This window comes from Pinus tabuliformis, chromosome 9 (assembly GCF_031772625.1).
Source record: "Pinus tabuliformis cultivar Carrire ecotype Pingquan chromosome 9, CPIR1, whole genome shotgun sequence".
NCBI lineage: Eukaryota > Viridiplantae > Streptophyta > Pinopsida > Pinales > Pinaceae > Pinus > Pinus tabuliformis.
Genome location: NC_142307.1, coordinates 606143094 through 606162388, shown reverse-complemented (window position 1 = coordinate 606162388; position 19295 = coordinate 606143094). Strand labels below are relative to the sequence as shown.

General features: G+C 36.6%; 2 pseudogenes; both read right to left on the bottom strand.

Annotated features, from left to right (window-relative positions):
* Positions 1-18875, bottom strand: part of LOC149150045 (uncharacterized) — a 28234-nt pseudogene extending 9359 nt beyond the window's left edge.
* On the bottom strand, positions 395-14590 carry LOC149150046 (3-hydroxy-3-methylglutaryl coenzyme A reductase 1-like; annotated as a pseudogene).
* Positions 18876-19295: the final 420 nt, after the last annotated feature.

Genomic DNA, 19295 nt, shown 5'->3' with positions numbered 1-19295 from the left:
CAGCTGGAGGGCCTGACATCCCCTGACAGATCGGGGATGAGTTGGAATTGCAGCCGCGGAGTATTATTGCCGGTTCCAATTCGAATTGAGGAAATGGTCACCCGCGCACTGCTCACTCACATTCCTCTTCGACTCGGTGCTTCCCGCTCTGCAATTCCGCTCTGCAGCTCGCCACCCAGGTACTCTTCGGTGAACCTGTTAGCATCCTCTCAGTCAAGTATCCCTCGGCTTGCAGGGTTTTGCCAGGGTTTAATTTCCATCATTGCATGAAATTTTCACGCCAAGCTATGAAAGGGGAGCGACAGAATCTTTGCATATACATAATGAATCTTTGCACCCGGAAATGAAATGAATAATGAACGAACTGTGGTGACTTTGTTGGGTTGGCGTATGGCTAGATCATAGGCATGGTGGCCATTGTTTTGGTTTCTTTGTTTGAACTTCTATTGTACTTCATATGGCTCTTAACCAGTTGGCTTGTAGCCAAAGCAGACACGAGAGACAACTCTCCAGCCAAAACGGCTCCTCCCATAATTCTCGCCAACCTCTGAGCATTCGCCCCAGGAGATTCCACGTTAGCTCCTTTCACTCTAAGCATATTGAGGCAAGCAGCGTGTGAAGCCAACTGTGTTCCACCTCCTACTGTTCCCACCTGCAACAAAACCAAGCAAAGCAATTGCCAATTCACCTCACATTCTGCTTTATAACTACTCAAATCAAAACCCGAATGGAAATAGAGCTCCGTTGATGCTTTTCTTCACTTACATTTCCTGACCCAAAGAATGTATTAAAAACACATTAATGCAGATCCTTGCCTCCGTTAGATGCCTCCATCATTGTAATGCAATGAGAGCTCTCAATGTTCTGGGCAGGATCTTGGCCTGTTGCAATAAACATAGCAGAGACGATATTGGATGCATGGGCATTGAAGCCGCCCATGGCACTAGCCAGTGCAGATCCAGTTAAGTTCTTGAGCATGTTCAATTCTAACAGGGTTGGAACAGTGGTTTTCAAGACCTTGCTAACAACTGCCTTAGTGATGACAGCCTCACACACCACTGATTTCCCACGCCCTTCAATCCAGTTTACAGCTGTGGGCTTTTTGTCCGCACAAAAATTACCTGATGACGGGCCAAAAACATTATATTAAACAAAACTTTCAACAACACAATGAAAAAAAGGCGACCAAAGAATGCACAGTGATGCAAGAGTCCACAGAACTAGTGAAATTAGGATGATTTAAAACCCAACTTCCAATCAGAATTGTTAAGATTTGCATGGCCTAGAGAGACTCACCAGAAACACTGATAACATCCATATCAGGAAACTCTTTCTGAAGGAAATCTAAAACATTCTGCACGCCCTTGGACACCATATTCATCCCCATGGCATCTCCAGTGGAACAACAAAACCTCATGTACAGATTCCTTCCTGCAATTGCGCACTTGATTCCTTGCAGCCTGGCAAATCTGCTGGTGCTGTTATTACATACACAAGAACATCACATCACTACTCACAAGATTGGTATACAACAATCTGATTCTCTTAAATGATTGATAGATTGATAATAGCATATCACAACATAGCATTAAGGGATTTTGGAGCGATAAAATTATTAGAGTGTGTACGCATGTGATCGAAAAGAACAAAAAATAATTTGTATCACCATACCTGTTGAAGATGAGAGACAAGCTTTTCTAGTTATTGGGATGTTCCAAGTAAAACTTGAGTTGTGCGGCTCTCCTAGCAGTGGGGAATCGAACAACAGGAGCCCTGGTCATGCCATCTCTAAGAAGAACGCTTGTAGCACCCCCAGACATATGAATGGCCTTACAACCTCTATTTGTGCTGGCCACCAGGCAGCCCTCGGTGGTGGCCATGGGAACCATGATTTCAAAGCCATCGAGCAAAAGAGGCCCTACAACACCCACAGGAATATGCACATATCCAACAGGCAATTCACAGCATTGCCTGAGGATGGATCCATAATCAAATCCATCCAAGGGCAACCCATCCAGACATCTGCTAGTTGTCATCTCGAAAGCCCTTCTTCTCATGGAAGTAGCTCCCCTGCAGTCTCCCTAGAGGAAACTTTCATAGATAATTGCCTGTAGGTTGGAGCATATTAGAATTAACTTTAATACAGGTTAGATAATAACAGATTATTGATATAGCACTTGCAGGAGATCAATAGGCTTATAGCCTTAGAGACTTATCGGTTGGGTACTCTTCCACCTTCTCGCATGTTTTCAGCTATTTTGGTGTTCTTCCATTCCCTTATATGTTCTTTCATCTTCTCTTACTCCATACACAATATTGAAAGTACAAATATTGTCGACCTATTCACATAATTGTTAAATGTGAATTGAGCTTGCACCAAAACTTGATTCCATCGTTTTGGCTAGTCTCTAGCTAAGTGTGTCAGAATATTTCCAAGACTTTGGATTGTCCATCTATATGAGGGCGTCAAGACGAATTGTATTGTAGCTTTATTACTATATTCTTTCACAACCTCTTCCAAAAGTGACTAAGAAACCTTGCATCTTTGGATGTGGTCATCTTTGACAATCCATGCAATTACACCACCTCCTTGAACAATATCTTCACTCGATATATTGCATCATTGATCTTCTTGTATGGTAAGAAATGTGCTATCCTAGAGAACCTATCAGCCATAACAAATATTGCATCAAATTTGTGTTATGTTCTCAATACTCCAAGAATGAACTCCATTGATATGTCCTCTCAAGACACATTTGGAATTGACAATGGTGTATACAATCTTGTATTTTGACTAACTCCCTTCACCATTTGAGACATTTTGCACCATACCACTAATTTTCCAACCGCCTTCATATTAGATCAATAATATATTTCTTCTAGTCAAATTTGTGTTTTATCATGCTCAAGTGTTCTAGTTTATTATCTATCATTGTGAAACTCTCTCATCAGATTTTCACATGTCAAACTTTTTGGTATGCATAATTGCTTCTTCCTAAGCAAAGACCCCCCTTGGATGAGCCAATCCAATTGCACATGTTTGCAACCTCTCCAAAGTCTTTGTCACACTTGAACAAGTCCTTATTTTCTTGAAGCCAATTGTCTCATTCTTCATTGTTACCAACATCAACACTATCTTACGAAACACATCTATGGCTTTGTTCTTCTTCTCGGATTTGTGCTTCATCACAAATATGTAATTTCAAAAATTTGATCTATTTCCGATATCTTTACAACACATGTTGTTTGATAAGCTTCAATCCCTAATGGTCTATGTATAGTACGAAATCTCACAGCAATAAATATTGCCTATAATTCTTTAGTGCTTGAAAATTAGGGTAAAATTCAATATCATAAGTTGAATAGTTGTGTTGCACTTCATTCAGGTTCATTCAACAATGCTATTGGTTGCCCTTCTTGCGTTAATACCGTGCCAACAACTATTGTGCTTGCATCATAATCCTCCTACAAAATCTTGTTGAAATGGGGTAATGCTTACACAAATTCCTTGTAATATTTTGCTTAACCTATCAAAGCTTTGTTGTGCCTATGAGCTCGATTGGAATCCTTGCACCTTCATACATTTTGTCATTGTCATTGAACTTCCTATAAACATTTGCTATAATGTAAACTCTTAGCCTCTATAATGCTGCAGGTGTAGGTCATTCTGATATTGCCTTCACTTTCTTTGGATCCATGCACAATCGATCCTTGGGCACCATGAAACCAAGGTAACCCAACTCCTTGAAGCACTGACACTTCAAGTTGATGCAAAACTTATCCTTTCTTCGCTCTTCATACACCAATGTCAAATGTTGTTCCACTGTGTAGTTGTTGAAAATCAAAATATCATCTAAATAAAGAACTACAAACTTACTAGTGCCTAATCACATGACAGTGTGGTGTTGGTCAATTCAAACGACAAAACTAGTCACTCGTACAAATTGCCTTTGGTCTAGAATGCATAGTTCCACTCGTTGCCCTCGTTGATCTTGATTTGGTGATATTCACTCTTCAAGTCTCTTTGCAAAGTATCCCATACCACTCAAATTATCCATTAGATTGTCCATTCTCGTTGGAAACTTATACTTGATTGTTGTTTTATTCAATGATTTAGAGTTTGTACACATCTTACATCTTATATTTGATTGTTGTTTTATTCAATGCTTTAGAGTTTGTACACATCTTAGAGTTTGTACACATCTTACACTGTGATCTGAATTAATCTATTCACACATCCGAAAATAAGGGAATCTGTACTTACTATCAACAGACACACCAAAAAATGATGTGAATTAGTCTATGATCAGAATTATTCCTATTCACACATCCAAAAATAAGGGAACTGCATACAATATTCACTTCCTTGAGTATCATTTATTTTAAAACTCATAGATGTATTTGGGTCCTATAATGAGCATTTCATCTATATAAAGTGGTGATTGCTAAATGTGTTTTTTGCATAATAGTTGCGAGTATTAAAAGTGTTGCAGTGTAAATGAACACAAATTATCTGCTTTTTTTAATTATATATGATTGAAAAACATGTTGAGTATTAGGAAATAGATAATTGTCTACTTGTTTAACATGAATTTATTGTTATTTATTTTTCAGGTTTTTGAAGTGTAAAAAATGGTGCAAAAGTGGCGTTTATGCATTGAAGTGTCTTGCTTTCCAAATCCAGGCCGAGCAGTTATTAAATTCGTCCTTTACAATATGGCAACAAATCATTTATTTCATGGAAAGAGATAAGTGCTTGGAATGACGACAAACAATGAGGCATATTACATTGCCCTTGTTGAAGGGTTAAAAGAGGCAAAACAACATGATGTCAATGATATTGAAGTCTTCACCAACTCGGAGTTGATATGTAATCAGATGAAAGGCATCTATCGAGTTCAGAAGGATAATTTGAAACCTCTTCATAAGGAAGCAATAAATTGGAGTTGTCAATTCCAACATTTTACCATCAATCACTCCGCAGATATTGAAAAGATGTCCATTGATATAATGTCCAGAGCATTTTTAAGCACATATGTAGATGCCAAATATGACATAGGATCACCATCCACTGCAATAGAAATCATTGATCACCATCAATATAAATCCCCATTGTGCGAATGGGTTGTTGTTATCATTTTTCTGGGGTCTATCATAGCATGGTTCTTTCACTAAAGAAGAACCTATTAATGTTTTATTTTTCCCCAACATGCAATGATTACTGTTTTTTGTATGGGAGACAAATTTATGGACAAATGTAATATATTCCATGTACATGGACAAATGTATTTTGAGAAAAGTAACTGGTTCATGATTTTGTGATTATCATCAATACATTACGATGTTGTTTGATCCTTCCAAACACCTTCTCAGATCTTTTTTTCTGGAGAGATATTGATATGCTATGTGATTTGTTCATTGGTTGTTGATCAGTGATGAAAGGTTTCTTTACCTATGTGTCCTCCTCATCCAATAGATAATAGATAATTGTCTACTTGGGGTGGGAAATCTAGAATGGTATGTCAATGAGGTTTATGCATGCTCCCTCTTCAATTTGTCTCATCTCTTATAGTGAAAATATAGACATCCTTGTTTTAGGCACTGTTTCTATCCTTTAATTGTTGTTATCAATTTATAGGAAAAGTGCATGGTAGATGAGGTTTCCAGTTTTAGACTAGTGTGCATTAGTCTAGGAGTGAGGCTCTCTATTCTAGGAATCCTCTGAAAGCACCTTGGGCGCACTTTCTTAGAAGTGAATTAGGGTTGAATTAAGTTAATTAGGATGGTGCAATAGTAGTAGTTTCCCTCTACTTTTGTTATTCATTCAGTTTACAAAAGAGCGGATCCACTTTGTTTTGTTTTCTTTCCGGAGTTAATAAAGAAAACAAATATGTTTTTCTAAGTTTTGTTGTTTTCTTTTGTTGTTCAAAACTTTTTGGTTAGCTTAAATGTTTTCAGATCTTGCATAAAGAAGCAGTTCTGAAAGTTTCTTATAGCTTTCCAGTTTTCTAAGTGTTCTTAGTTGTAGGTTTGGTTAGTGTTTACCATGTACTGAAATTTAACTATCTTCAATCAATAGAAGCACTATCAATAGTACTTGCATGCATGATAAAAGGCATAATATCATAATTTCATGAAAAATGTAAGTCTTCTCAACCTCCCTCTAACTCTGATAAGATATGATGCTTACAATTGCATGATTTCATATTAAAAATCATTGCTTCTTTTCAGATAGATATTTTGAGGATCAACTCTGCCTAAAATGGGATTCAGTTTTAAGAGTAATGGCACAATCCTAATGTCCAATGCTATTCTTGAAATTTCTATTGTATTCTTCAATTCAGATTCAACGTGTTCTACAAAGAAGAAGAGTAGCATACATTCCCTAATTATCATGCAGATGTAGAGCTAATGTTATACAGTTGAGCACTGTTCTATTACCGATCGTTTTGGAAGATAAGTGCTATTGTTAGAACTTCTATGCTTGGACAGTTTGGTATCACCTTCATCCATAAGAGAAAAAGAAGAATGGTAGTTTAATAATCAATGCCCAATGTCCTTCACTATTCTTCAGAAAAATCACAACTTTCTCCTCATCTTATTTCTAAGTTAATGGCTATGGTTAAGCTACTCTTGTAGGTCACTAAAAGGAATTAATTTGTGACATTTATCTCATGTCCCCTTAGGTTCTTTTGAGCAATAGTGAGATCCAAGATTTGTTTAGACCGTGTTTGTAACAGCTTTGATTAATTGAAGACACGTTGTTGGGTTTATTCAAGTGGTTTAATTGCTAAAAATCCCTTGTAGGATATTCTCTGTAACTGAAACTTTCAGATTTAATATTCATAAATCAGCAAGATTCGATTCACAACTCCTTTATTGATTTTCTTCTTTCCTACCCTCTTTTCTCACTCACAAGGACAAGGCCCTGGTCAATCACATAAATAGATACCCTTGACTGCTGATTTCGAAGATTCATTTAAAGATTTCAAGAATCTGTTCACTGATCTGCAAGTTTTATTTGCAGATCTATGTATTTTACTTGCTAGTTTGAAGCGTTCAAATAGCATATTTCTAAAGTTTGGATCAACAGGATATGTTAGGGACATTCCCCTTAGATTTGCATGCACTAATCCAGAAGTGAGAGGCCCATTGCCAGTGTTGAAGTGGCAGAGATATTGATATGCTATGTGATTTGTTCGTTGGTTGTTGATCAGTGATGAAAGGAGTCATGGGAAATTTGCATACCATACATACATGTTTATCAAGCTTCTTTGAGCCACTTAATGATGAATTAACAAAATCTTATCTACACACTCTTGCCAAAACAAAGCTCCAAGAAAGTTTTCAATTGTTTTTCAACTACTACTCATTTATAAAATATACCAAAAGCAAATGCTCAACAAAGTTTCGAGATGCATTTGAACTTTTTATAAGCATTTCTCTATTTCTTCTTGAACTATTTGCTTTTTCTCTTACTATTTTTTCTTTTCCTTATGTTATTCTTCTACTATAAACCTAACAAAAATATGTGTATTCCCAATTGAACTACAACAGATTATTGGGGTTCTCAAACGAGCTGATCTATTTTTCCCGCCATACAAGCCATTCTGTAGCGAGTGTAAACAATTGATTAGAACATCGGATTGTCAAGTCAATAACATGCTTTATTGTACAAATTACGGTGACAAAAGCTATTTTCTTATAAACACAGTCTGCAATGTACAATAAAAGATGCAGATGGCAAGCTAGATTGCATCCTTCTAAAAGACCACCTTCAAATCTTCTTTCCAAGTCTTCTACAAATATCCTTTGCAGAATATAAACAAAACATCTCTGCAACTATTTTCATGTTACGTGCATTTTCACTAAAGGGAACCTTCACAATTTCGATGGACAATATCTTTCTCGGTATCAAGTAGATCTAATACCTTTAATTACTTTGTAAAGCTTAAGTTTTGCGATATGTATGTTAACAGTTCTATTAACTCTCAGTTTTTGTAACATGCATCTTAATAGTTGTAAATATGAAAAAAAAATTGTTGTTCAATGAAAAAAGGATTGTATCTTCTTTCTCTTTGTTAATTATTGTTTTTAGCCATCGGTGTGCTTTTTATTGTTTCAATTTTATTTCCACTTCCATTCTTGCCCTTCCATACTGTATACACTGTCAATTGTTTGCTTAACCCATCCCCACAACCTAATCTGGCTTTGAATGCTCTTCTTAGTTGCTTGGTATGTCTCGTTAACCTTTCAAGGATTTATACTCACTACAGACTACTTTTATTTACAAATCGGTTTTTGTTAAGTTGTCACCAGATTTCAGATCATTGAATGATTGCCCACAAGGATACTTCTACAACCGTATATACATAGAGCTCGGTATCTTCGAATTTCGTTTTGGTTATGCATGCTGGAATTGTGATTTTTCCTACAGACTCTATATCAGTCGATTGCCATGCATGGTATCACTAAAATATACTCCAATTCGATTTTCTAAGTGTATTAAACCCCAGTTATGTTCAACCATAACTCCATCCTTTTTACCCCTTATCAAGTAACATGAATAGTTTCTTGAACTCGAGATAGATTTATAGACATCTTAAAACATCTACTAGATCAGTGTAACGTTACGATTAAAGCAAGGATCATAGTGCATCATATATACCTTTTATTTATCCCCAAGACTGTGATTGGATATATTCCTAAGTTGCCTTGTTATGCTATATGAAATCAACCACCTTCTAGAATGTAAACTTAATTATTTTCTTCATTTGTTTCAAGTCAATTGCTCAAAAGGGATATATGTGCAATTTTTTACAACTCGAAGGTTTAGGTTATACAACCTAGCTTTTATCTCACTATTTACTTTTTTTTATCACAGGAAAAAGACTGACTAATTTCAGTTTGATCACTTATGTAATGAAGCTTCTTTCCATAGATATCAAAAGGCTAAAATTGCTTACATAAATCATAACTTTTAGTTAGTTTTTTTACAGGATAAAAGGGTTTTTCATTTCCAGAATTACAATCAAACAAACCATACAATTGCTATAGAATATGCATCTAACCAACTTAGACTTGGATCCTATGCAGCAAGTTTGTCACCAAGATCTTAAGATGGAGAACACACTTTGCTACAATTCTAGAATCTAGTTTCATTCTCCCTTCATCATTTCCAACATTCAAATTTCTATAGTCAAACCTGGAAACCAAGAATGATCACTAAACCTTTCAAGGATTTATACTCACTGCAAAGTACTTCTACTTACAAATCAAATTTTTTTAAGTTGTCACCAAATTTCAGATCATTGAAATCTGATATATACATAGAGGTATATATCATATTTTGTTATGGATGCTCCAATTGTGGATTGTTATTACTGAAATATACAACAATTCGATTATCTGAGTGTATTATGTTCAACCATAGCTCCATGCTTTTTAGGCAACCTGTTCTCACTATACCTTAGAAGGTCCACAGTTGCTCCTTACAAAATTTCAATCACCACAGTTTAGATTCAGTTCATTTTCTTATAGCTGAACATTGCATATCTTTACCCCTTACGAAGTAGAAGGTAATCTGGTTTTACTATTGAGCTATCCCTAGTCCTACTAGCATGATTGTTTGAATTCTGTCCATAATGCATTTGTCTTTGTATGTCTATCAAAATTTGCAGCATGGAAGCCTTCAATTGGTTCTGTTCTTCCTAAGATTTGATCAACATTTCATTATCTACTCTGCATCTTTGAAGTTCTACTGTCAAGCTCCTCATAGTTTCTGCAATATTGGGAGAAGTCTTTTTATTTGTTTGTCCATTGGACTCAGTTTCTGAATTTATCCCATTCAGGTCCTCACCTATGATGTCTACTTCATGCTCACAAATATTACACCTGGCTCAGCCCAACAAGACTAAGCCTTTGCCACCTTGACTGAACAGTAGGCACTATGCACAACAACAACCCGCTAGCTTAAATGACAACAAAACATCATTCTAACATTTGATTTGATTAATGAAGTTTTATGCCCGTCCTGGCCTAGTGTTGTGCTTTCCCTAAATTCATTCTATCATTTCTATTTATAACCCATAATAGCTTCAATGTTGTAGCATGAGCCAAGTGAGTTTCCATAACATAGGTAGGATCATTTCTTTTCTTGTATGCATAGAGTAGTTAGATAACTACTAAATGTATGTAAGTGTAATGTAGATAGCCTGAAAGCATTACGATTCTTCTAGGAGACCCTTTCCAATCACGGTGTCCAGAAGAGAAGCTCTGCAGGACAAAGCCTGTGGTTAGGCAAACGCTCCATTAGGATTTTCTTAACTTGGATTTACCACTTCAATAGATCATCAAACATTTATATGGTTTTGTTCCTAAGCCAATTGCATAAAAGGGATTTACTTCCAATTTGCTTGAATGAGTATCTAGTTGATTGCTTAGAGTTGGCAACTTGGAATTACCTTGCATTGCAGATATGATTGAGAAAATAGAATAGAAACTATTTGCTTTTGATTATTAGAACTTACAGCCAAATTTTTCTTCCCTAAAATTGTTTTTTGTCATTTGTTTGTAGCATAAGTTATAAAGCCACTAATGCCCTAAACTCTGCATATACAGTGCTTGTATCCCGCAAGTCTACACCCTGAAATTGGTAATTAAGTGTGTAGGATTTAAACCAATAAATTGACCAACATTTGTGTTCCTTGTTGTTTAACTTGGTTAATTCATGTCTTACAATATTACCAATTTTGTGATATCTCTACAAGAAAGTAAACTAGCAAGTCAATTTAATCAATGTCAATTCATTTCTCACTAAGGGAATGTTTTTTTCACATCAAATGCCTACCTATGGAAAGAAAATTGCCCATGAGTAGCACTTCGGAATGTTCAACGTTCATGCAAAAGATGAGCGTTATCTTCCATTTAAGGTCTGGTCTTAATGCAGTCCCTAAATAATCATGATTATAAAGTTTTTCTGATATAAATCTACATAGATGTGGGTCAAAATATTAGACACATTGATAATTAATAACATGGAATGCTATCATCAATTTCAATGCTGAACAGGGGTTTGTCGAATCTTATAAATTTTTGCATTAAGATGAATCACATCAGTTCCTCATTTTCCGAAGAAGTTAGATAAAAATGTCACAGTGCACAATGAAGCAATGTCAAGTTAGTGGTTCAAGTCATTAATTAACAAGAGGATGGATCATCTACAGCACAAATGACAGGAGGAAGGCATCAAAAGCATGGACAACACCATGATTTCTTATGTAAAGGAGACAAATGTGTTGGTTGGTATGGACATATTTTTTATTTTTGTACTTTATAAAACTACAAACTTGTATTTATGTAAACATTGAAGGTTATAGAGTATGGACAGTATGCATGATGTATTGGCTAGTATGGATCTAAGGGTTTATTTGTTTACAAGGAGAAAAAAGAAACTATAGCCTCTAGAAGTGATTCATTATGTCCATCTAAACAAAGATATGATATGCTGATCCATGATGGAAAGATAATAAATTCACACAAGCATCCAATGTATCAAACATTGACACTTGAATATGCAATACCAAGCTTTCAAGTGGTATCAGACCTGGGCATGGGCAAGTTTGTAATCTTCTTCAAAAATACCAAATCAGGGTTCAAAATTCCAAATAAGGGGTTTGATTTGTGTCTTGTTTGCTTCATGTTTTTAGAACTGATGGGAAATTTGGTTGTGCAGTTGGTAACAGAGTTCATAATTGAAGCATTATAATAACTAAGAATGCATGTTTCAGGTTGACTTGGTTCAAAAGCAACAGGTTCAGAAAACTGCACGTCAAGATGCTATGAACCCAAGAGCTTCTTTCTTAAATATGAACACCGTAAATAAAATTAGATTTGTTTTGATCATATAACAGATCTAACATTTGAGAATATATTTGAAGAACAATTTAGATTGATGTCCAAAACACTAATTCATTCCCAAATTGTGGTGTGTATACAACATTGTTACAGCTTAGTCTGCAGTATTAGACCAATTACGTGAGAAAATACAGAAACATTGCAATAAAAAGAACCAACAATTAAATTTGTTGAACAATTATAGAGCCATTTGAATTAACTTGACATTCCATGTCAAAGTTCAAAATTTCATGAAACTTCAGGAGAGTAGTGGCATATAATTAAACTTTTACTTTTGCATTGATGAGGACTCAAACATTCCTCGGTGCTCATCAGGCACCCATATTTTTAATATTGCACTGATGAAGGCTCAAACTTTCCTCAAATTTTGTAGGCACCCATGTTCTCAATGTACCTAGAGCCTTCTGAAGCAACCCAACATTCCATGTCAAAACACAAAGTTTCATGAACTTTAAGAGAATAGATTATGTCCATGAACAGATTATGAAAAAGGTATTTTTATAACAACATAACAATGGGAAAACATAAATATACTTATCATATGATAAAGGGCCACCTGATGACACCATAATAACCTAGCTTATCTATTCTTTGTGCATACCTCATTGATTCCCACTAGAATTGAAGTCCTTCTATAGATGATCAGTCATGGTAGAAGATGATGCTTCTCCACTTATTCTATAGTTACCTAGAAAAAAATCAAATGTTATCGCAAAGAAATTTTCTAGAGCATCAAGGTATCTGTGCACACACAATGAAAGAGTGTCAAATGTACCTGGCATGGCAAGTAAGATTGGATGGTCTTGCATCTCCTTTTGGTCTTGGTTATCGCCATGGTTGGGGATTATTACATTGCTGTAAAAATAAACATACCACATGTTAAAGAATAGTGATGATTAAATACTTAAATCTAAAATCATGACTCTATTCAACACATGAAACTCACCTGAAACCATAGAGACGACATTATTTGATCGATGACGTCCTCGCTTATTGAGGTATCGAAGCTCAAATGGTTCATATTCTGATGGATCAACATTTAAATCAATTTCCAAACCATTGTTTTTTCTGCTACTTCTTCTTTTCTTTGTGGGGCTAAGGAAACTCTTCTTCCTCTTCAAAGATGGATCAAGAGATTCCAATCCAGGTGCGAAGTCAAAATCAGTAACGTGCAAATTATTGGCTTCATCCAACATTTTTTTAAGCATATTAGTCAACTGGATTGTCTTCGCCAAAGTAGTAGGAGGGTTATCTAAAATGAGATGTGTATAGCTAAACAACTCCTCCCTTGCCAAATGAAGTGTCTCGGTGTCTGCATCAACAACATTTGTGGCCATATGAGTAGCATTGACATCTTCATCATGGTTTTGGGGCTCTATATTGATCTCAGGTGGGTCATTGCATATGTTATCCTCTGCATGTTGATTAAGCAATGGATTTGAATTATCCGATTGGAAATACAACCAATTAACCTTTATGGCATGCTTGCAAATGTTTCCACAGATAGACCATGGACATTCACACGTTATAAAATCCTTATGATACCAGGTGACAAGGTATTTTTTTACCTTGATCTGTCTGACTTCTCACCCAATAAGCACGGGTTATGTTCTCATGAGGACAACAATCAGTATCCATAATTTTTCTTGCTCGTTCCACTGATGATTCTAGCTGCTTTTCTCTCTTGTAGTTGTTTAGGAATCCTTCTTATTTTAAGATTTCCTTGAACCAATAACAAGGTTCAACTATTGTTAGTAGTATATGCAATAACCAATGCATCCTCCGGGCACATTTTTTCCTTCTATTAGATAGAAATGTTGTTTTTAGGTAACAATGGTATGACTCAACAGCATTATTGGTCTCCTCATTTGCATGAGGAAACTCCCGACAACCTTTCACCCACATACCTAATTGCAAATAGAACGATGTCAGTCTCACTATATCACCTTTATAAAAGAAAAAAATGCATATAATATGAAAAAAATGTTTACTTACGAATCTTATCTCCAGTGACCCAATTCTTGTTGAAATAGTCTAAGAACTTCTCTTCATCTACAAACTTGATAAAAAATTGATTGATTGCATCTTTCACTTCATAATTGAGAGTGTGTTTCATGATGAAACCTAACTCACTGAACATCTCTTTGGCTTTTATGGAACTAGTGGCCAACCGATTGACATTTTTCAACCAAGCCCTCTGTACATGCCAAACGCATAAGATCACATCACAACCTGTGATCCTCCTGCCATATTCAATGCATTTTAGTGTGGTATTTTTGGAAAAAATGCAAGTTTGGTTATATCATGACAATGTTAAAGTTACCTCAAGGCAATGATTTCAGCGAGTGCATCATCAACCATGAAAGCATTGACTTTCCAATCAGGACGGGTTTGGAAACACTTGCGCATGAGCTGCTCCAACCATATTGCAATATCATCTGATGTGTTTCGTGATGCCACGACACATGCAACAGGCACCCCGCTTTGTTGTTCATCAAATTCCATGAGTGTATACAACTGATACTGTCATTTTCAACATTACATAAATTCAAATACATAAATTCAAATACAAGTTATTAATCATTTTGAATGGATACAACTTAAATAAATATATTCAATAAATCATTGGCATCTGACTTACCCCATATTTGTTCGTGTTAAATGTTGAATCCATGGCTATTAAGCTATTGTGCGATAGCTTGACCATTGTCTCAAACATCCACTTTTTTTGAATCCCTATTATAAAAGGGACCTCCACACCATTGGGCTTTTGGTAAAAGAAAAAATCTTCCTGATGCTTTTGATACCAAAGGTTTATGCTCATTTCATCATTTTTGTGAAGTTGATGATTTCCCTTTTCCAACCTATTATAAATGTTTACAATATCTTTCCTACATAAGAAGAAATCTCTATCTCGAGCTGCCACATCGATGTCAACATGTCTCTTAATGTGGGTTCTATACACTACATCAATAGGCACTCCCAAAAAGAAGCAACTCTCTACATATGCAACAATGTCCCTCGAAAGCTTTGGCTTAAGCAAGGCCCTGGTCTCACCTGAAGTGTCACATTGACCATGACAAGCCCAACCTTCCCCATCTTCATGTTCATACATATTGAAAGTTAATATTGCTCTATCAGGAATTTCATGCATAACTTTCACAATAAAGTGGCATTGGCAACCCCTCTTCTGCACAAATGAGGTCCTTCGTTTAGCTGAAAGATTTCCTCTTTTGTCCTCTGGGCCAAATGAACAATGATAACTAAACCAAAAATTTAAATTGTTAGTACATACAAAGAAAGATAACCATGGTTTCAAAAGATCTAAACAATATATATTTTAAATACTCACATATCATATTGCAATGCAGCAGTAGATATTTCTCTTGGTTTACCCTTTGCTTTTCGTACAAATTTACATGGAGCAATAGGATTTTCTCACTCTCCTTTGATAAAGTTAGCAACTCGTCGTAACGGGATTACAGCAACACGATCAATACCATTGTTTTTTGTATTTATTTCTGTCCAAACCAAGTCTTTACTAGAGAAAGTCATTTTGCCTTTGAGGTCTTGCACCTCAAGATCCATGATATATTGCCATTTCTTTTGCTTGCCCATTTTAAACTAATCTGGTCAAACAATATGCAAGGACATCAAAACCAAAATTTCAATCTTAGCAAGTTATTCAACATTAATATAAATATAAAACCTCTTTTATGCTTTTTTTGAGGTCTAAAATATCAATCACTCAATAATGACAAAAATAAATAGCACAAAAGGAAGCAAAAATTTGGGATGCAAGCATTTCCTTTAAGAGGTTGCTTCTTGCCTCATTCACTTTCAACAAGGCATTCCTTAAAGGAAAGATTGCTCTGACAACATGAACAGATGCAATCCAATGAATGTTGGCCATGTTTTTTTAGTGTCACGATTCGCTAAGCAAGACTAGACTTGAATGAAAGGGCTTTCTACAATGTACATTTACATCAAAACTCTACAAACATGAAACAAACAAGACACAAATCAAACCCCTTCACGTCACCACTCCTTTGCATTTTGATTGGCATGCGCATGAAGACTACTACTCCTCTCACTGTTGTACTCGCACGTCATTTTATATCTTCTATTAGCTAGACACTTAAATTTAAACTAGTCTCTTAGTTCTTTATTGTTAATTTTAGGCAACAATGGTATGTTCTATGCTTTAGAGCAATTTTACTTCTTTCTTTATTAGCCCAACATCAATATCCAGATTAGCAATCACATCAAGTAATGTGTCTTTATATGCAAGTATAAGTAATGCCATGTTGAGATATATGGTAAAATAGAATGAGTATTGTTTGTGTTCTATGAGAATAACTAGCTAGCTTTAATGGCTCCTAGAGGGAGCGGAACTCCGAGCGTGGAGATGGTTACAAGGGGCCTTGAGGAATGCACTTCTGTAGAGTTGTATGCCTTGCCTTGGTCATTTGGCTTGGCAAATGTAATCTTCCATCTGTAGGTTGAGTTGTGATGGCTTGAAGAGCTGTATGTGTATGACTCAATGATTAGTTCATTGTATTGTTTGTGCTGAGGGGCTTAAGTAGGAACAACGATCTCAGATTCAGTGGCCAACAAGCTTGGTTTATTTACCATTTGAATCAACTGAAGTCCATGGGAACAACTTTAGTGGCTAATGGACTTATTAGAATTGATGTCCCCAATTCTATGGGACAAACTCATGAGATGTTGGATGTGTTCCATGGTGAATAATGAAGCCATTCATAGGACTACATACAGGCCAATGGAGTTCCATCTTTCGTTCTGGAAAAGCAAGAGAACTGAAGAAATATCCCTTAGTTTGTAAAGACGACTGATGCATTTTAGTCTTCACAGAGCACCTGAAACAGAGTTCATATTAAGCCAGTTATGAAATACAAATCCACTCTGAGTATTTGCACTGGAATGATAGCTATGGGCTATCAGTTCAATAAGTTGAAACCTCAGGCTTCATTTTGGACTGTAGCCATTCTGGACAGCTCTGACTGACCAGGGAAGTCTACCAGGTATAATGGAGAATGGAATTATATCTCTTCAATTTGTTTTCATGACTGCTATAGGTATTGATGTAAAAGCAATGACATGAGCTTACATGCATCCCTTACTCTTTATAAAAAGGAGACTGTGTGTGTCAATTGGATGTAGCTCGGGTGGTTGGGAGAAATGTTGTTATCCTCCCCACCCAGGTTCAATTCTAGCTTGTGACATGTTTGAGATCATAATGAGTATATCTTTGTAATGACTTCAAGCCTTGTTGTTTGAGAACCCCTCGAGGACTGAAACATGTATATTCCTTGTATGGTATATAAAGGTGTGTGTAATGACAAATGAAACCTGCTCCTTGAACAGTCAAGGTTACAGACTTAGTCAATGAGTAAGAATGATAAGATGTATCAGATGAATGGTGAAGTTAGGCCCGAGGGGAGGGAAGGGCACGATGTAAGTAGATGGCATTATAATCACCATAGGTTTATCGACTACATGATCTTTCCACTCCAATATATAAATATATGTTCATAATTCCACACTTGCAGTGAGCTCTGACAATATCCTTGTAAAGCAAGCTCGCTAAGTGACAGTAACTAGTGATAGAAGTGTCCCAATACATAGAATTGTGGATCGTTGTAGCCACTATTTGATTAAGACGGGTGCCCACGTCAAAGGATAAGAGGAAATATGGATCGAGAGCTTTTAGGCACGGCCTATCATCACCATAGGTTAACTATGGTGTCAAATAATCAGTACGATCAGGCTTTGGGTTCACAGCTCAATCCTAAGGTTGCCCTTCAAAAATCGACGCTTAAAGAGATCCCTTATCAGCGAATTGTTAACCCATGTTCATTGGCGCTTTACGAGAATGTACATCGGTGTTTAGGGCTGCAAATATTTATCTCATCAACGATCGGGTGCGAGCTAAGCCACAACGCCTAACAATTTCTTCCTCAATGAATTTTACCACCATGCCTATGATCTAGCCATACGCCAACCCAACAAAGTCACCACAGTTCGTTCATTATTCATTTCATTTCCAGGTGCAAAGATTCATTATGTATATGCAAAGATTCCGTCGCTCCCCTTTCATAGCTTGGCGTGAAAATTTCATGCAACGATGGAAATTAAACCCTGGAAAAACCCTGCAAGCCAAGGGATACTTGATTGAGAGGATGCTAACAGGTTCACCGAAGAGTACCTGGGTGGCGAGCTGTAGAGTGGAATTGCAGAGCGGGAAGCGCCGAGTCGAAGAGGAATGTGAGTGAGCAACGCGCGGGTGATCATTTCCTCAATTCGAATTGGAAACAGAAATAATACTCCGTGGCTGCAATTCCAGCTCATCCCTGATCTGTCAGGGGATGTCAGGCCCTCCAGCTACGATCGTCAGGCCCTCCAGCTGCGATCAGATTTTTTGTCAGGGAATGGCAGGGAATGTCAGGATTGCCAGGGGAGGGTGGCGGAGAAGGAGGGTGGCGGAGCTAGGGGATGGTGGTGGAGGGCGGAGGGATTGCCGGTGGCCAGAACCAGACGATTTTCTGGTCAGTGACGGAAAACTGGCCATTCTACTACCTAGGTAGACTACTCCTCTCGGCCCGCTTCTTCTTCTCCTCTTCGTCGTCTGAGTCGTCCTCCGAGGTGTTGTCTGAATTGGATTGGATGATGAGATTTCATTGTTGGGGTGCCCTTTCGAAGGGCAGTTTTGTGGAGTATACCGTTCTGTATGGAGTGATATAAGGTCTCGACGATTGCAGGGATTTGGTATTTGAAACGAAGTTATGGATATCAGAAGATTTGACTATGAACGGTGGAGGAGAAATTGAGAATTTTGATAGAATCAAAGAATTTAAATGAGGATGGTATGCGAATAAATGCTTACTGATTCCGCTAGATGTTGATAAATGATAGACAAAAGGGCGTTGGAACAACATCTTGCTCGTTGTTATGGCCAACTGCAGTAGAGAGCCGAAGAGTAAAGATTGTAGCTGTCACTGAAAGTGTTTGTTGTGATTCGCTAATATTAATTATACGTAAACAAATTGAAAAATTTATTTTATTTTATTGCACACTAACACTAACATTAATGTGTGGTGGAAAATATTTGTGTGTTTGTTAAGGATCAAGTTTAAATAAACAGTAAGTGATTTTTTTTATTATTTTAAACCAATTAAATAATATAATTTTTTGGTCCGGTGCAAGTACGAACAATAAGTATCATTTAGTGAAGCTGGGAAAGATCACTAGACCCAAAATCTTGGCTGGTTGGGGCATTCTTAACATTAAGTTCTTTGGATGGACTCTTATTTTGAAATCACTGTGGAAGGGTATCGATAGTCGAAGTATTTGGGGAG